The sequence below is a fragment of the Pelecanus crispus genome, chromosome W (assembly GCF_030463565.1).
Source record: "Pelecanus crispus isolate bPelCri1 chromosome W, bPelCri1.pri, whole genome shotgun sequence".
NCBI classification, from domain to species: Eukaryota; Metazoa; Chordata; class Aves; order Pelecaniformes; family Pelecanidae; genus Pelecanus; species Pelecanus crispus.
Genome location: NC_134675.1, coordinates 19045763 through 19060637, shown reverse-complemented (window position 1 = coordinate 19060637; position 14875 = coordinate 19045763). Strand labels below are relative to the sequence as shown.

At 43.4% G+C, this 14875-nt stretch overlaps 1 pseudogene; it reads left to right on the top strand.

Annotated features, from left to right (window-relative positions):
• The window catches only part of LOC142596473 (neutral amino acid transporter 9-like), a 61884-nt pseudogene that overhangs the window by 9302 nt on the left and 37707 nt on the right, over nt 1-14875 (top strand).

Below are 14875 nucleotides of genomic sequence, written 5' to 3'. Positions count from 1 at the left end.
CTTATGGGTAAGAGTCAGAGACAGAGGCAACAAAGGGAACCTTGTGGTTGGTGTCTACTACAGGCCACCTGATCAAGGGGAGCCTGCTGACAAAGCCTTCTTCCTCCAGCTCCGGGAGGCTTCGCGCTTGCAGACACTTGTCCTGCTGGGGGACTTCAACCACCCTGACATTTGCTGGAAAACCAACACGGCGCGCTGTAGGCAATCCAGGAGATTCCTGGAATGCATAGATGACAACTTCCTAAGCCAGGTAATAGACATCCCTACCTGAGGGGATGCAATACTGGACCTGATGGTCACCAATGCAAGTGAGCTCATTGGTGATGTCAAGACTGGAGGCAGCCTGGGCTGCAGTGATCATGCGTTGGTGGAGTTCACGCTCCTGAGGGACATGGGAAAAGCGAGGAGTACAGTCAGGTCCCTAAATTTTAGAAAAGCAAACTTCCAGCTCTTCAAGGAGTTAGTCAGAAGGACCCCCTGGGAAATGGTCCTCAGGGACAGGGGAACGGAACAGAGCTGGCAGATCTTTAAGGACACCTTCCATAGAGCACAAGAGCTATCAGTCCCTAAGTGTAAAAAATCAGGCAAGGAAGGGAAGAGACCAGCATGGCTGAGTCGAGACATGCTGGTCAAACTAAAGAGTAAGAGGGAACTGCACAGGCAGTGGAAGCAGGGACAGGTGTCCTGGGGGGAATACAGGGAAACTGCCCGGTTGTGTAGGGAGGAGGTCAGGAAGGCCAAGGCGAGGATGGAGCTGAATTTGGCAAGGGACGTAAAGAATAACAAGAAGGGCTTCTACAGGTATGTCAGCCAGAAAAGGAAGGTTACAGAAAGGGTACCCCCCTTGATGAACAAGAAAGGCGAACTTGTATCAACAGATGAGGAGAAAGCAGAGGTACTCAACAACTTCTTTGCCTCGGTCTTCACCGGCAACCTCTCTCCTCACCCCTCCCAAATCGATCCCAAAAGATGGGGACCAGGGGGGTAAAGCCCCTCCCACTGTAAGGGAAGATCAGGTTTGAGACCACCTGAGGAACCTGGATGTACACAAGTCTATGGGACCTGATGAGATGCACCCCAGAATCCTGAGGGAATTGGTTTATGTTGTTGCCAAGCTACTCGCCATGATATTTGAAAAGTCTTGGCAGTCCGGTGAAGTCCCTGCTGACTGGAAAAAGGGGAATGTTGTGCCCATTTTTAAAAAGGGAAGAAAGGAGGACCCTGGGAACTACCGACCTGTCAGCCTCACCTCCGTGCCTGGGAAGATCATGGAACAGATCCTCCTAGAAGCTATGCTCAAGCACATGGAGGACAGGGAGGTGATTCAAGACAGCCAGCACGGATTCACCAAGGGCAAGTCTTGCCTGACCAACCTAGTGATTTTTTATGAAGGAGTGACTGCATCAGTGGACAAGGGAAAAGCAATGGATGTCATCTACTTGGATTTCTGTAAAGCGTTCGACACAGTCCCCCACAACATCCTTCTCTCTAAATTGGAGAGAGATGGGTTTGATGGGTGGACTGTTCTATGGATAAGGAATTGGCTGGATGGTCGCATCCAGAGGGTCGTGGTCAATGGCTCGAAGTCCACATGGAGACTGGTGACAAGTGGTGTCCCTCAGGGGTCTGTACTGGGACCGGTTCTATCTTCATCAGTGACATAGACAGTGGGATCGAGTGCACCCTCAGCAAGTTTGCAGACGACACCAAGCTGAGTGGTGCGGTTGACACGCCAGGAGGACGAGATGTTATCCAGAGGGACCTGGACAAGCTGGAGAGGTGGGCCTGTGTGAACATCATGAGGTTCAACAAGGCCAAGTGCAAGGTCCTGCACCTGGGACGGGGCAACCCCCAATATCAATACAGGCTGGGGGATGAAGGGATTGAGAGCAGCCCTGCGGAGAAGGACTTGGGGGTACTGGTAGATGAAAAGCTGGACATGAGCCAGCAATGTGCGCTTGCAGCCCAGAAAGCCAACCGTATCCTGGGCTGCATCAAAAGGAGCGTGGCCAGCAGGTCGAGGGAGGTGATTCTGCCCCTCTGCTCTGTTCTGGTGAGACCTCACCTGGAGTACTGTGTCCAGCTCTGGAGCCCTCAGCACAAGAAGGACATGGACCTGTTGGAGCGGGTCCAGAGGAGGGCCACCAAAATGATCCGAGGGCTGGAGCACCTCTCCTATGAGGCCAGGCTGAGAGAGTTGGGATTTTTCAGCCTGGAGAAGAGAAGGCTGTGAGGAGACCTTATTGCGGCCTTTCAGTACTTAAAGAGGGCCTACAGGAAGGATGGGGAGAATCTTTTTAACAAGGCCTGTTGTGACAGAACAAGGAGTAATGGATTTAAACTAAAGAAGAATAGATTTAGACTAGACATAAGAAAGAAATTTTTTACGATGAGGGTGGTGAGACACTGGAACAGGTTGCCCAGAGAGATGGTAGAGGCCCCATCCCTGGCAACATTCAAGGTCAGGTTGGATGGGGCTCTGAGCAACCTGATCTAGTTAAAGCTGTCCCTGCTCACTGCAGGGGGGTTGGGCTAGATGACCTCTAAAGGTCCCTTGCAACCCAAAGCATTCTATGATTCTATGATTCTACTATATGTTAGACCTGACCTGCAAATAAAAGCTGTTCCTTTGAATGTCCTTCCTTTTGGAGTCTGGATTCCCTTAATATATTATTAATATATTATCCTTCAGTTCCTTGGGACTTAAGTATTATAAACAAACCCAAACTCTTAGCGAGCAAGGTTTCTCATGTTCACTTACTAAGTGTTTGGAGACTTACAGAGTGTCGTAGTTTAGCCCCAGAATGCAACCAAGCACCACGCAGCCGCTCGCTCACTCCCCCTACCCCAATGGGATGGGGGAGAGAATCGGAGGAGTAAGAGTGAGAAAAACTCCTGGGTTGAGATAAGAACAGTTTAATAACTGAAATAAAGTAAAAGAGTAATTATAATAATAACAATATAATAACAATAATAATAATGATATACGAAGCAAGTGATGCACAATGCAATTGCTCACCACCCGCCGACCGATACCCAGACAGTTCCCAAGCAGCGATCGCTGCCCCCAGGCCAGCTCCCCCCAGTTTTTATACTGAGCATGATGTCATATGGCATGGAATGTCCCTTTGGTCAGTTTGGATCAACTATCTCGGCTGTGCCCCCTCCCAGTGTCTTGTGTACCTGGCAGAGCATGGGAAGCTGAAAAGTCCTTGACTAGCATAAGCAATACTTAGCAACAACTAAAACATCAGTGTGTTATCAACATTCTTCTCCTACTAAATCGAAAACACAGCACTATGCCTGCTACTAGGAAGAAAATTAACTCTGTCCCGGCCAAAACCAGGACAAAGAGCTAGAGGCTTCCCTCCTTCTCCATAAGCGCTGTCCGGTTCTCTACATGTATTTCTGATCATGTTCTGCAGTAGAACAGCTTGGGCTGTAGCTGCATCCACTTGTGTTGTATGTCTGTATTACCCTAGTATTTGTATATAAAAAAGAAATTGTCCAAGTCCCTTTCTGCCTATAAAGCAACAAGATTCTTATAATCATTTAGCTGCCTGAAAGCTGCAATACTGCTGTCTCTAAAATATGTACAACTGTTTACTCTGCATTCTGCATTGGAAGCAATTTATGGACGATTGCCTCACTGACAGTGGTTCTACTTTGAATGTACTTTTATTGCTCAAAACCAATCTTGCAGCTGTTGTAGTTGGTGCTTTTATGCATAAACTACCCCTGACTTGCTCAAAAAATGGCAGTTAAGACCTGCAGCTTTTCACAAAGCATTTGAGGGCATTGTTGAGGACTAGTTCATGGTCTGGCCTACTTTGCTATAACTCCTGCAAAAGGCTTTAGCTGCAAATGCATGGCTGCATTTTTGCCACCATGTCTTATTCCAGTGCTTCCGGAAGTACTCAAAGTGGTATTGTGGCCACAATAAAAGCCTCTACTTCTTCAGGCTCCTTCAGTCAAACACCCAACATTAATGTAGTAGCCTGTTTGAAATAGAACAGTGTTTCCTAATGAATGTTATACTTTAAAGTTAACAGCAATCTTGGAAGCGCTGCAAATTTGTGTCAGAATATTCTGAAACATGAACACATCCTGTTATGAAGAGTTCTACTGGCTCTAATATAACCTTTTGTTTAGATATGTTTCTGTTTTTTGTATCTTCTTCAGCTTTAATAGATACCTCAAACTGGGAATTCCCAGATGTTTGCAAGTATTATTTTGGATCCTTTGGTCAGTGGTCAAGCCTCTTATTTTCTATGGTATCACTGTTTGGAGCCATGGTTGTTTATTGGGTGCTTATGTCCAATTTTCTGTTCAACACAGGAAAGTTTATATACAGTAAGTATTAATGCTTGGTTAATGTTTACAGCTATCTTGTTGAAAGATCAAGACTTTATACTGAAAAAGGATTGTCCAGTTTACTTAATCTTGATTTTTTCTGTTACATTGCGTGAAAAGTCAAGTGAGAATAAGTAATTGTGTATGGAGTTATGGGCACAGACTCATGTATGTTTTCAAAGCAAATTTCTCAATCTCTCTGTTAAAGTTTGTTTTTAATGAAAGACAAAGTACCAATTATCTGATTTGCATGTGAGTAATAGGGCTCCTTGGTGTAATTTAAACAACCCAAACCTGGTTGCTTGTTTCCACTTTGTACTTTTACTCCCTCCTTGTTTGCATGGGTGTAACAATTTGAACAGCCATATGACAGACTAGGCTGTTAAAATGATCCAGGTTAATGAAAAAAAAAAAAAATCTAGTTTCATTCTAGATTTCAGCAAACATAGTTACAGTGCTACCATATAGACAGTTTCTGCAAGCATCCCTGAAGGAATAATGAACTGTAGCACAGTGAAGGAACAATTTTTAGTCTGGCATTGCTACAAAAGAAAACATATTGGTTAGTTACACCCTTGTACATGCATAGACACACAAGCTTTTGTGGATGCAATCAATTAGGTATGTAGAGTTGTGGGAATAAATGATGAAATTGAGAGCTTTGAAAATCTGACTTATAGCGTTGAATAGCACAACTAAGATTTAAGAGTTTCTGTTTTGAAGGTAATTAACAAATCTCTGAGGCAAATAACAGCACAGACACTTGGCGTTATTAGAATCATAGAATGCTTTGGGTTGGAAGGGACCTTGAGAGGTCATCTAGCCCAACCCCCCTGCAGTGAGCAGGGATTGAACCCGTGACCTTGGCGTTATTAGCACCACGCTCTAACCAACTGAGCTAACCAACCTTGCCACTTATACCTCTTAAAGTTTAATTAGTTCCCACCATCCCTGAAGGACACGCATTACTTTATTGGTTAATGACTGGTGTATTTTACAGCTGACCTAATTCATATGTTCTTAAGGCCATTTCATTTTAGACTTTGTTTTGGGTCTTTTTTTAATAAGATTAGCACTTCAATCCTAAATTATTCTAAACCAAATAACTCTGATTCTTATAAGAAAACTTCAGAATGATCAAAACAGTTCCTTTTCTAGGAAAAAGTCCTGCTTTTCCATGAGATTGGCATGTTGTTTTATCTCTTAACTGTTTCCAGTTGTTTGCTCTGTGATAACTTTAATCATTGGATTCTTGTCCTAACTTTCATTGTGGCTACTTAATTACTAAGTTATAAAATGGGTAATAGGATGTAGGTTTGACACAATAGCGTCTTCCAGCCATGTGTTTCTAAGTTATCCTAAGCAGGCTACGGTATTTAATTCTAGTACATTCAGATGACTTCTTAAAAACTTTATACAATTTAGGTGGGAACAAATTGATTTCCTAAGGTCTAGACAGTCTAGAAATTAGTACGTACAGAATGCAAGGACTGTAAGCCAATTATATCCTGTCTTTTTTCTTTTTTTAACACAGTGTCCCATGCTTTTGTTCTGGTTTTGTTTTATGAAACAGAAATAAAACACTTTTATGTACAGAGGAAACATATTTATAATAACTAATAATAACTAATTTTGAAGTGCTCTAATTCTGTAAGAGCTATCAGTTCTTTTGATGGCTTCACACTAGGTACTTTTTTTAAGTAGCAACACAGAACAGTGGTGAAGCGAGGAGGTGATGAGTGATTTTTTAAAAGCATCTTCTGTTTGTTGTATACAATAAATATGAGAAACTCAATAGTGATTCAGGGTGTCATAAATCAAAATGAAGAAGCAAAAAATAGTTTTCTTCCCACAAGAATTTTGCTTTCTTTATGAGAAACAAGCTGCTGTTAATCGCATTTAAAAAGTCTGAGGCCTATTGCCCTAGTTGATTCTCTGTATGCATAATACACCCACATGCAGCAGAAGCAAATTTTAACCAGAGACACACTAATTAAATTTCCAGGCTGATGGGCATTTTCTGTGTGCATGTGTATATACATAAATATAAGGAAACTGCTATCTAATACTCTTGTACCGGTGAAGTGGCAGAAACTAGAGAATATCTGGTGTGGCAGAGCAGTAAAGTAGCACAGAAGTGTACTGGAAAGAAAATACTACTAGAGATGACTGTAGACAGTGAGAATTAAACCGTTTTCCAGAGATTCCCTTATTTAAAATAAAACATGGAAAAAGCATCCCACAGAGCCTCTTCTGAAAAAAAACGATTAGAAAAATGAGTAGGGGAAGCTCTTTCCATATAATACCATCTGGACTAAGGGTATGGTTGCATGCACCTTTTTTTCTGTCTGTCCTGGTTTCGGCTGGGATAGAGTTAATTTTCTTCCTAGTAGCTGGCATAGTGCTGTGTTTTGGATTTAGTAGGAGAAGAATGCTGATAACATGCTGATGTTTTAGTTTTTGCTAAGTAGCCCTTACGCTAGTCAGGGACTTTTCAGCTTCCCATGCTCTGCCAGGTGCACAAGAAACTGGGAGGGGGCACAGACGAGATAGTTGATCCAAACGGACCAAAGGGGTATTCCATACCATATGACGTCATGTTCAGTATATAAACTGGGGGGGGGTTGGCCGGGGAGCAGCGATAGCTGCTCGGGAACTGCCTGGGTATCGGTCGTCGGGTGGTGAGCAATTGCATTGTGCATCACTTGCTTTGTATATTGTTATTATTATTATCATCATTATTATGTTGTTATTATTATCATTATTTTTTACATTATTTCAATTATTAAACTGTTCTTATCTCAACCCAGGAGTGGTTGTTTTCACTCTTACTCCTCCGATTCTCTCCCCCATCTGATCGGGGCAGGGGAAGTGAGCGAGCGGCTGTGTGGTGCTTAGTTGCTGGCTGGGGCTAAACCACGTCAGTCCTTTTTGGTGCCCAACGTGGGGCACAAAGGGTTTGAGATAATAACAGATTAACCAGAGTGTATTAAGGATTCTGTTAACAGTTACCGGTCATGATATTAGTTCATCTGATCTGCGCCATGTTCTTTTCTTGGCTGTGCATGTTAAAGCTTGTTGTCAGTTTGTGCGTTGCACTATGCTCTGCAGTGATTAAGGATGTTTTGCTTGTGAGGTTCCTTATCAAAACCCTGACCTTGAGCATTCTTTGGTATTTGGGTTTCATACACAAGTCATTACTGTACTTCGGGTACTACCTCATGGAGAGAGTTAGCAATTATACCTTTTCCTCGGAGAGGTTTCTTGTGGAGGAAATACAGAATGGCACCTTCACTACCTTCTTCTATAACGCTTCCTCCTTCATTACAGAAACTTTTCAGTATCTTGAACATCCCTGGGCAGTTAAGATAGTTCTATTGATACTTCTTGGGAATATTGTTTTGGTTTTGACAAAGGTTAGTAAGCAATTTAAGAATATCATCCAGAGATCCGCCCCAAGGCTGGAGAGTTATGAGCGGAAGGATGTGTGGGATCGTATGGGCAAGTACCTAGGGCAGTGGGGACCTCCCGTGTTTTGGAACTTCACCCCTGAACAAGTGCAGAATCCTGAAGAACTAGTAAAGTATTTGGGAAAAGTATGTTGTCACCCTGGTGACTCCAAAGAGACACAACTCATTGCAACATGCTGGGGACTGGACCATGCTTATAGAGCCCTGTTCAACACTATTCAGTACCCTCAAGGAAAAGAGAGGGTCTCTGGATCAGATGACAAAACAACAGGCACTGTGGCTACTCCAAGCCCAGTGACAGGCACTGCGGCTACTCCAACTACAGCCACAGGCACTACAGCTACTACAACCCCCACCACAGGTACTGCAGCCACTCCAACCCCAGTGGCAGGCACCGTGGCTAAACCAGAGAACCAACCCGAACCAGTATCAGTTGCCCCTATAAAAAAGAAGAAACACACAAGAAAATCAGTTCGTTTAGTAAGGGATGAAGATGAACCAGGGCCATCATGAGAACAGGAGGAGGAAGAACCCATAAATGAGATGGTAAATACTCGATCCCTATCCCTGAGTGAGCTGCGAGATATGCGAAAAGATTTCAGTCGTCATCCAGGCAAGCACATCATCACCTGGCTGCTCTGATGCTGGGATAACAGGGCCGGTAGCCTGGATTTAGAGGGTAAGGAAGCTAAGCAGCTGGGATCCCTTTCTAGGGAAGGGGGCATTGACAAAGCAATTGGAAAAGGGGCAAAAACGCTCAGCCTCTGGAGGAGACTTCTGTCAAGCGTGAAGGAAAGGTATCTGTTCAAGGAGGATGTTTTATACTGCCCAAGCAAATGGACCACCATAGAGAAGGGTATCCAGTACTTGAGGGAATTAGGCGTGCTGGAGGTGATTTATAGTGACCTGAATGATGAGCAGTTACCCAACGATCCAGATGAAGTCAGGTGCACACAACCCATGTGGCGGAAGGTGGTACGGAGCGCACCAGCATCGTATTCCAACTTGTTGGCAATACTGGCCTGGAAAGATGACAAGGCACCAACAGTGGATGAAGTGGCTAGACGACTCCGGGAATATGAAGAAAGTATCTCTTCCTCCCTACGGGCCTGTGTCTCGGCTGTGGAAAAACTGTCTGAAAAAATAGGCCGAGACTTCCAACAACTCAGAGAGAATCTGTCCTACTCCCCACCTGTACGGGCCAGTATCTCAGCCCTTAGGAGTCAATGTCCTTATGCTCAAGAAAGAGGATGGAGAGGATACACACCACGGGGCACCCTGTGATTTTATCTGCGTGACCACGGAGAGGACATGAGGAAGTGGGATGGAAAACCCACCTCGACCCTAGAGGAACGGATGCGTGAGTTGCAAGGAAAAACAATTACAAAAGGCAGTTCTCCCAGGAAAATTGCAGTTCCAGTTTCCAGTGAGCAGTTCCCCAGACAGAGGAAGAGGGCTAATTCTACTCCAGATCTTAATCAAGGGACTTTTGATTCACATTTACAAGGAGTGAACAAGGAATACTGTGACCAGTGTTAGAGGGGCCCTGCCTCCAGCCAGGTGGAGGAAAGGGACAACTGGTTTTCCTGGACTGTGTGGATTTGATGGCCTGGAACGTCAGACCCACAGGAGTATAAGGCTCTAGTGGACACCGGTGCACAGTGTACCCTAATGCCATCAAACTATAGAGGGGTAGAACCCATTTGTATTTCTGGAGTGACAGGGGGATCCCAACAGCTAACTGTACTGGAAGCTGAAGTGAGCCTAACTGGGAATGAGTGGGAGAAGCACCCCATTGTGACTGGCCCAGAGGCTCCGTGCATCCTTGGCATAGACTACCTCAGGAGAGGGTATTTCAAGGACCCTACCAACTAGCAAAAAGGAAACTCAAGCTTTCTTAGGCGTTGTGGGTTTTTGGAGAATGCATATTCCAAATTACAGTCAGATCATAAGTCCTCTCTATCAAGTGACCCGGAAGAAGAACGATTTCAAATGGGGTCCTGAGCAACAACAAGCCTTTGAACAAATTAAACGGGAGATAGTTCATGCAGTAGCTCTTGGGCCAGTCCGGGCAGGGCAGGATATTACAAATGTGCTCTACACTGCAGCCGGGGAGAATGGCCCTACCTGGAGCCTCTGGCAGAAAGCACCAGGGGAGACTCGAGGTCGACCCCTAGGGTTTTGGAGTCGGGGATACAGAGGATCCGAAGCCCGCTATACTCCAACTGAGAAAGAGATATTGGCAGCATATGAAGGGGTTCGAGCTGCTTCAGAAGTGGTTGGTACTGAAGCACAGCTCCTGCTGGCACCCCGACTGCCGGTGTTGGGCTGGATGTTCAAAGGGAGGGTCCCCTCTACACATCATGCAACTGATGCTACATGGAGTAAGTGGGTTGCATTGATCACACAACGGGCTCAAATAGGAAACCCCAGTCGCCCAGGAATCTTGGAAGTGATCATGGACTGGCCAGAAGGCAAAAACTTCAGAATATCACCAGAGGAGGAGGTGACACGTGCTGAAGAGGCCCCACTGTATAATAAATTGCCAGAAAATGAGAAGCAATATGCCCTGTTCACTGATGGGTCCTGTCATCTTGTGGGAAAGCATCGGAGGTGGAAAGCTGCTGTATGGAGTCCTATACGGCAAGTCGCAGAAACTGCTGAAGGAGAAGGGGAGTCGAGTCAGTTTGCAGAGGTGAAAGCCATCCAGCTGGCTTTAGATATTGCTGAATGAGAAAAGTGGCCAGTCCTTTATCTCTATACTGACTCATGGATTTTCTCTACTTAATTCCTTGACTGTGCTCCGTGTAATCAAATGATAACTTCCTCAATTTATTTTGTAACCTTGGTGATGTTGCTAGAATGAAATTATGTCTTCTCTCACTCTGTATTCTAAACTGTAATAATGCTGTTTCTTTTTCTTTACTTATTTATCGGCTGTTCTCTTCTGGTGAGTAGTAGTATTATTGGCCAGGAGGTTGCATCGCAGTAGCCTTAATTACTGTTGCACAGTTTCCTTCATTTTTTGGGTAGTTATTATCCTGCCTTTTTTCTGCCCCTATCCTCTTTTAAATGTCAGGAACAAGATCATATGCTCTCCATCCCACATGCAGACACAGCAAGGCATTTATACTCATCTTATAATTTTACTGATCTTATATTTATGCTCATCTTATACAGATCTTATCTGTAGTCCTCTAGCTGTGTATTGTTGGATGACTGAACCAATGAGATGGAATGCAAGTCCTGTGTTATGATCAAGGTTATGATCAAGACAAGGTTTAAATCAGTAGTGATCAAATGTTATTATCAGCTTCTAGCTCCCAGTGTAAAGTTCACAATTGAGTAAACATTGATTCATATTTCACTGGACCATTTGGTTCAAAAAGTCAATGACTGAATGGATGTTGTAATAGCTGCAGTACTGTGGCCAACTGTGTCTCATGTTAGATTAAAATCCTGACAGCTGAAGCTAGAACCCATCTGTTACTGCCTAGAGACCCCCCGCACCTGCCCACCACCAGGGATTACCAGGTACTACTTCTGCTGTCACTAGTGCAGCATCTGGAGAACATTAAACATGCTGAAAGCTTGCATTGGGTGCAAGCGCATTACTCTTTCTCTCTGGCCTATAAATTAAATAAAGAAAAGAAAATTTAGATCTAGCCTGTATTTTTAAGAATGAAAACCAGCCCTAAGTGTTTGGGCTACTGGTAACTAGTTGGGTGGAACAAGAATTAAATACAGCACAAATACTTTCTACTGCGTCATGGTGTTTATTTGGCTCTTGCCTTTTCTAGGTACAGTTTCAGTTGTCTACTTAGTTTTTCTGGTTACTGTAAAGGCTGCTCATTTGGGAATCCACTTAGAATACAAGTGGTTTACAGAGAATGATTTTTTTTGTACCAGGTAAGATAGTTAAAATGCAGTAAAGAAACATATATATGATGGGTTTAAGATTTTTTTTTTAAAGCAATTCATGAAGGACTGTCTCATTCACCTTTTAACACCTTTGTGATGTAAATAAAGTGAGAAAATGCTGTCTGATGTTGCATGTGGAGGCTCAGGAAGGATCCCTTGTGACAAAGTGACAAGGAATCCCTTTCCCGGTGATGTACCTTAATTAGGAGACAGTATCAGCACTGTGGATAAGAGGAGGAGTGCCCATCAGAAGGATCTCCAGCGTATATCATGTGACAGAGAGCTTGCCATAGTCCTGTTTCACCTATATTATAATAAGTTCTAGCTGCACCATTTTCAGATCATGCCTATTTCAGTAGCAGTTACAAATGACAAACTGTAGACAGGCTGACTGGTAAAGGTGCTGTAAGTTCTCCACACATTGTCTTGCTTAAATGAAATAGCTCATTCACCCTAATTTATGAGTATGCTTTTCCCATACTTCCAGTCTCTCAGGATTTAGTCCATAATCTTAGCTCTTCACTTTTAAACACCCATTAGCTCTCTAGTATGTCTCTCTTTCTTTCTCGAATGTTGTTTTGGTGGCTGTTTGTTCCTCCCCTGCCAGTGATGTTACAAATCACTGTGTGAGATGTCACAATCATATAAACAGTGGCACTGCATGAACATATAGTGTGAAGTTTCTTGTTTTAGGAGACCTGGAAAGAGAGACCAGGGGCTAGGTCTTTAGCTGGGTCGTCGTGTCGTCCCCCCCCCCCTTTACAACAGGCAAAATTGCATGACCAGTTAGCTCCAAGGAGTTGTGTCCTGTACTATTGAATTGGATCACTCCTTCTGTTCTTAGAAATAAGAGTATTTTATCCTTCTTTAAAAATTACTTATTTACTTAAGGCAAAGTTCAGACATATGCACCTTCTTAGGACTTCTTTAGTGGGTTTGTGCATTTTTAGTTTCCTAGTCACATCAGGCACTGTACTAACAGTTTTACACATGGGATGCAAACTATTGATAGGATGAAGAGTGTAGAATTGGAGAAGAAAACAACGATAACTTGAAACATTAGGATGAGTTTTGAATTACTGTAGCAAGATGGGGATCAAAAGAGTTGTTCCAGAGTTGTTCCATGTTTCTAGTATGATCTGACCTAATCTGTGAAATCATGGTAAGGCACTGTAGCAACAGGAATAACAACTCAATAAGTAAACAACAGATAATAGTTAATTGAGTGAAGTTACTGATGCGAAATTCAACTGATTTAAGTGTGCTCACATGACAGTTGCAGTAGTCTTGCAGCTACTTATTCTTTTTCTTCTTCTATCACCCCCCTTGTGTTGATTCAGCTCTCTAGTTGAACTGAAATTGATCTGGCACAATAATAAGCAGAATAAACTGCTTAGCTAGTGTATTCCGTGTACGTTTGGTGAAGAGGCCTGCTCAAAACCTGGCATTCCCCTTCTTCCCCCCCCCCCCCCCCCCCCGCCCAGGTCCCTAGCTAGCATTAAATCTGCTTGTTCATTCTTCCATAACTGCTGAAGGTCATTCCTTCCTTGTCTTAGCCAGGCATTCAGAACCCTATTTCAAGATATGAATGCCAAGAAACAAGTGAAAGGCTGTGTAAAACAGTTTCTTCAGCTTGGTCATGTCACTAAGAAGAAAAATGATTGTCTGTGCTGGTTTTGGCTGGGATAGTTATTTTCTTCATAGTAGCTAGTATGGGGCTATGTTTTGGATTTGTGCTGAAAACAGTGTTGATAATACAGAGATGTTTTAGTTATTGCTGAGAAGTGCTTATACAGAGTCAAGGCCTTTTCTGCTTCTCACACCACAAGAAGTTGGGAGGGGACATAGCCTCTCTCTCCCATCCTGTTGTGGGTGGAGTGAGCAAGTGGCTGTGTGGAGCTTAGTTGCCAGCTGGGGTTAAAGCACGACATTTTCCTTTCTGGCTGAGTCTTCAAAGCCAGGCAATTTTTGCTGAGTATGCCTGTGTGCAAGACCAAAGCAGATTCTTTGAGGATGAACTGGACTATCTCCATAATTCCCTAAGAATCCTCCTGACTCCTGCAGCATAAGTGCAAACTTATAGATAGATGTAGATAGTTCTGAAACAGTGTTATCTATGCTGTCTATTTTCCTCCATCACTGCATTTACTTTTAGGCAGTGTTTCTGGACTAACAAATGGCTTTTGTCTCCAGTGTAACAATTTGGATTTCAAAGCACTGGATAATTAGCATCTGTGTTAATGACCTAATTTATTTTGTATGGCATTATTCTTAATTGTCACAAATGCAGGTTTGTGAATCCTGCTAATTATGTCAATTTATTGTGAATGAGTGGCTTTACACAGTTTGATTTGGTAGCAGTTTAGAAGTTACTTGTAGCAAATAGCAGGATTTGCTTGTGATATTTTAATAGCACTCAGTCATCAGTGATTAACAAAGTGATTAGACAAAATTGATCAAAACAGTGACTTAGTTACAGATTCGAAGATGGCAAGGTTCACTCTATTACTACATGGAGGAAGTGCATGAAGGAAAATTGTTACACTGAGTTGGAATGATTCATAGAGAGACTGTGTATGCAGGGGATAAGGAGGACCTTCCCATTGAGTCACGAGGTTCAGAATAGACTCCCTTGCTTTCTAAACTCCTTTTCAGAGAAGAGTCTAGGTGGGGCTGGGTCCAATCTTAGTCTCAGACTTGGTCAATGGTTTATAGGACTAAGGGTAATGCAGTAGTATAAGACTCACTTTGTAATTAAATCATACATCTATAGACTACTTAAACTGATTCACACTTGCATACCCACAGACATGAATACATATAAAAAAAAGGGTATACCTGTTAAAAATTCCCCTTGAGTTCAGTGAAATATTCACGTCGAATGCCTTGGCATTTCTCAATGGGTGAGGGTTGAGCCTTGAGGAGTGAAGGGTTTCAGCCCAGGCTCCACTGTCAGTCTTCAGCAATGGACCTCTGACTGTAGCAAACTTTGTGAGTTTGCTAACTTTGCTAGCTCTGAGAGGCATCCCACTCAGAGGGAGGTGCTGGTGCAGCCCGTGGCAGTCCAGGAGAGCTCAAAGGGCCTCACTTAGCACTGCTGTTTTATAGGATCGTGAGATGATTGGCTTTAG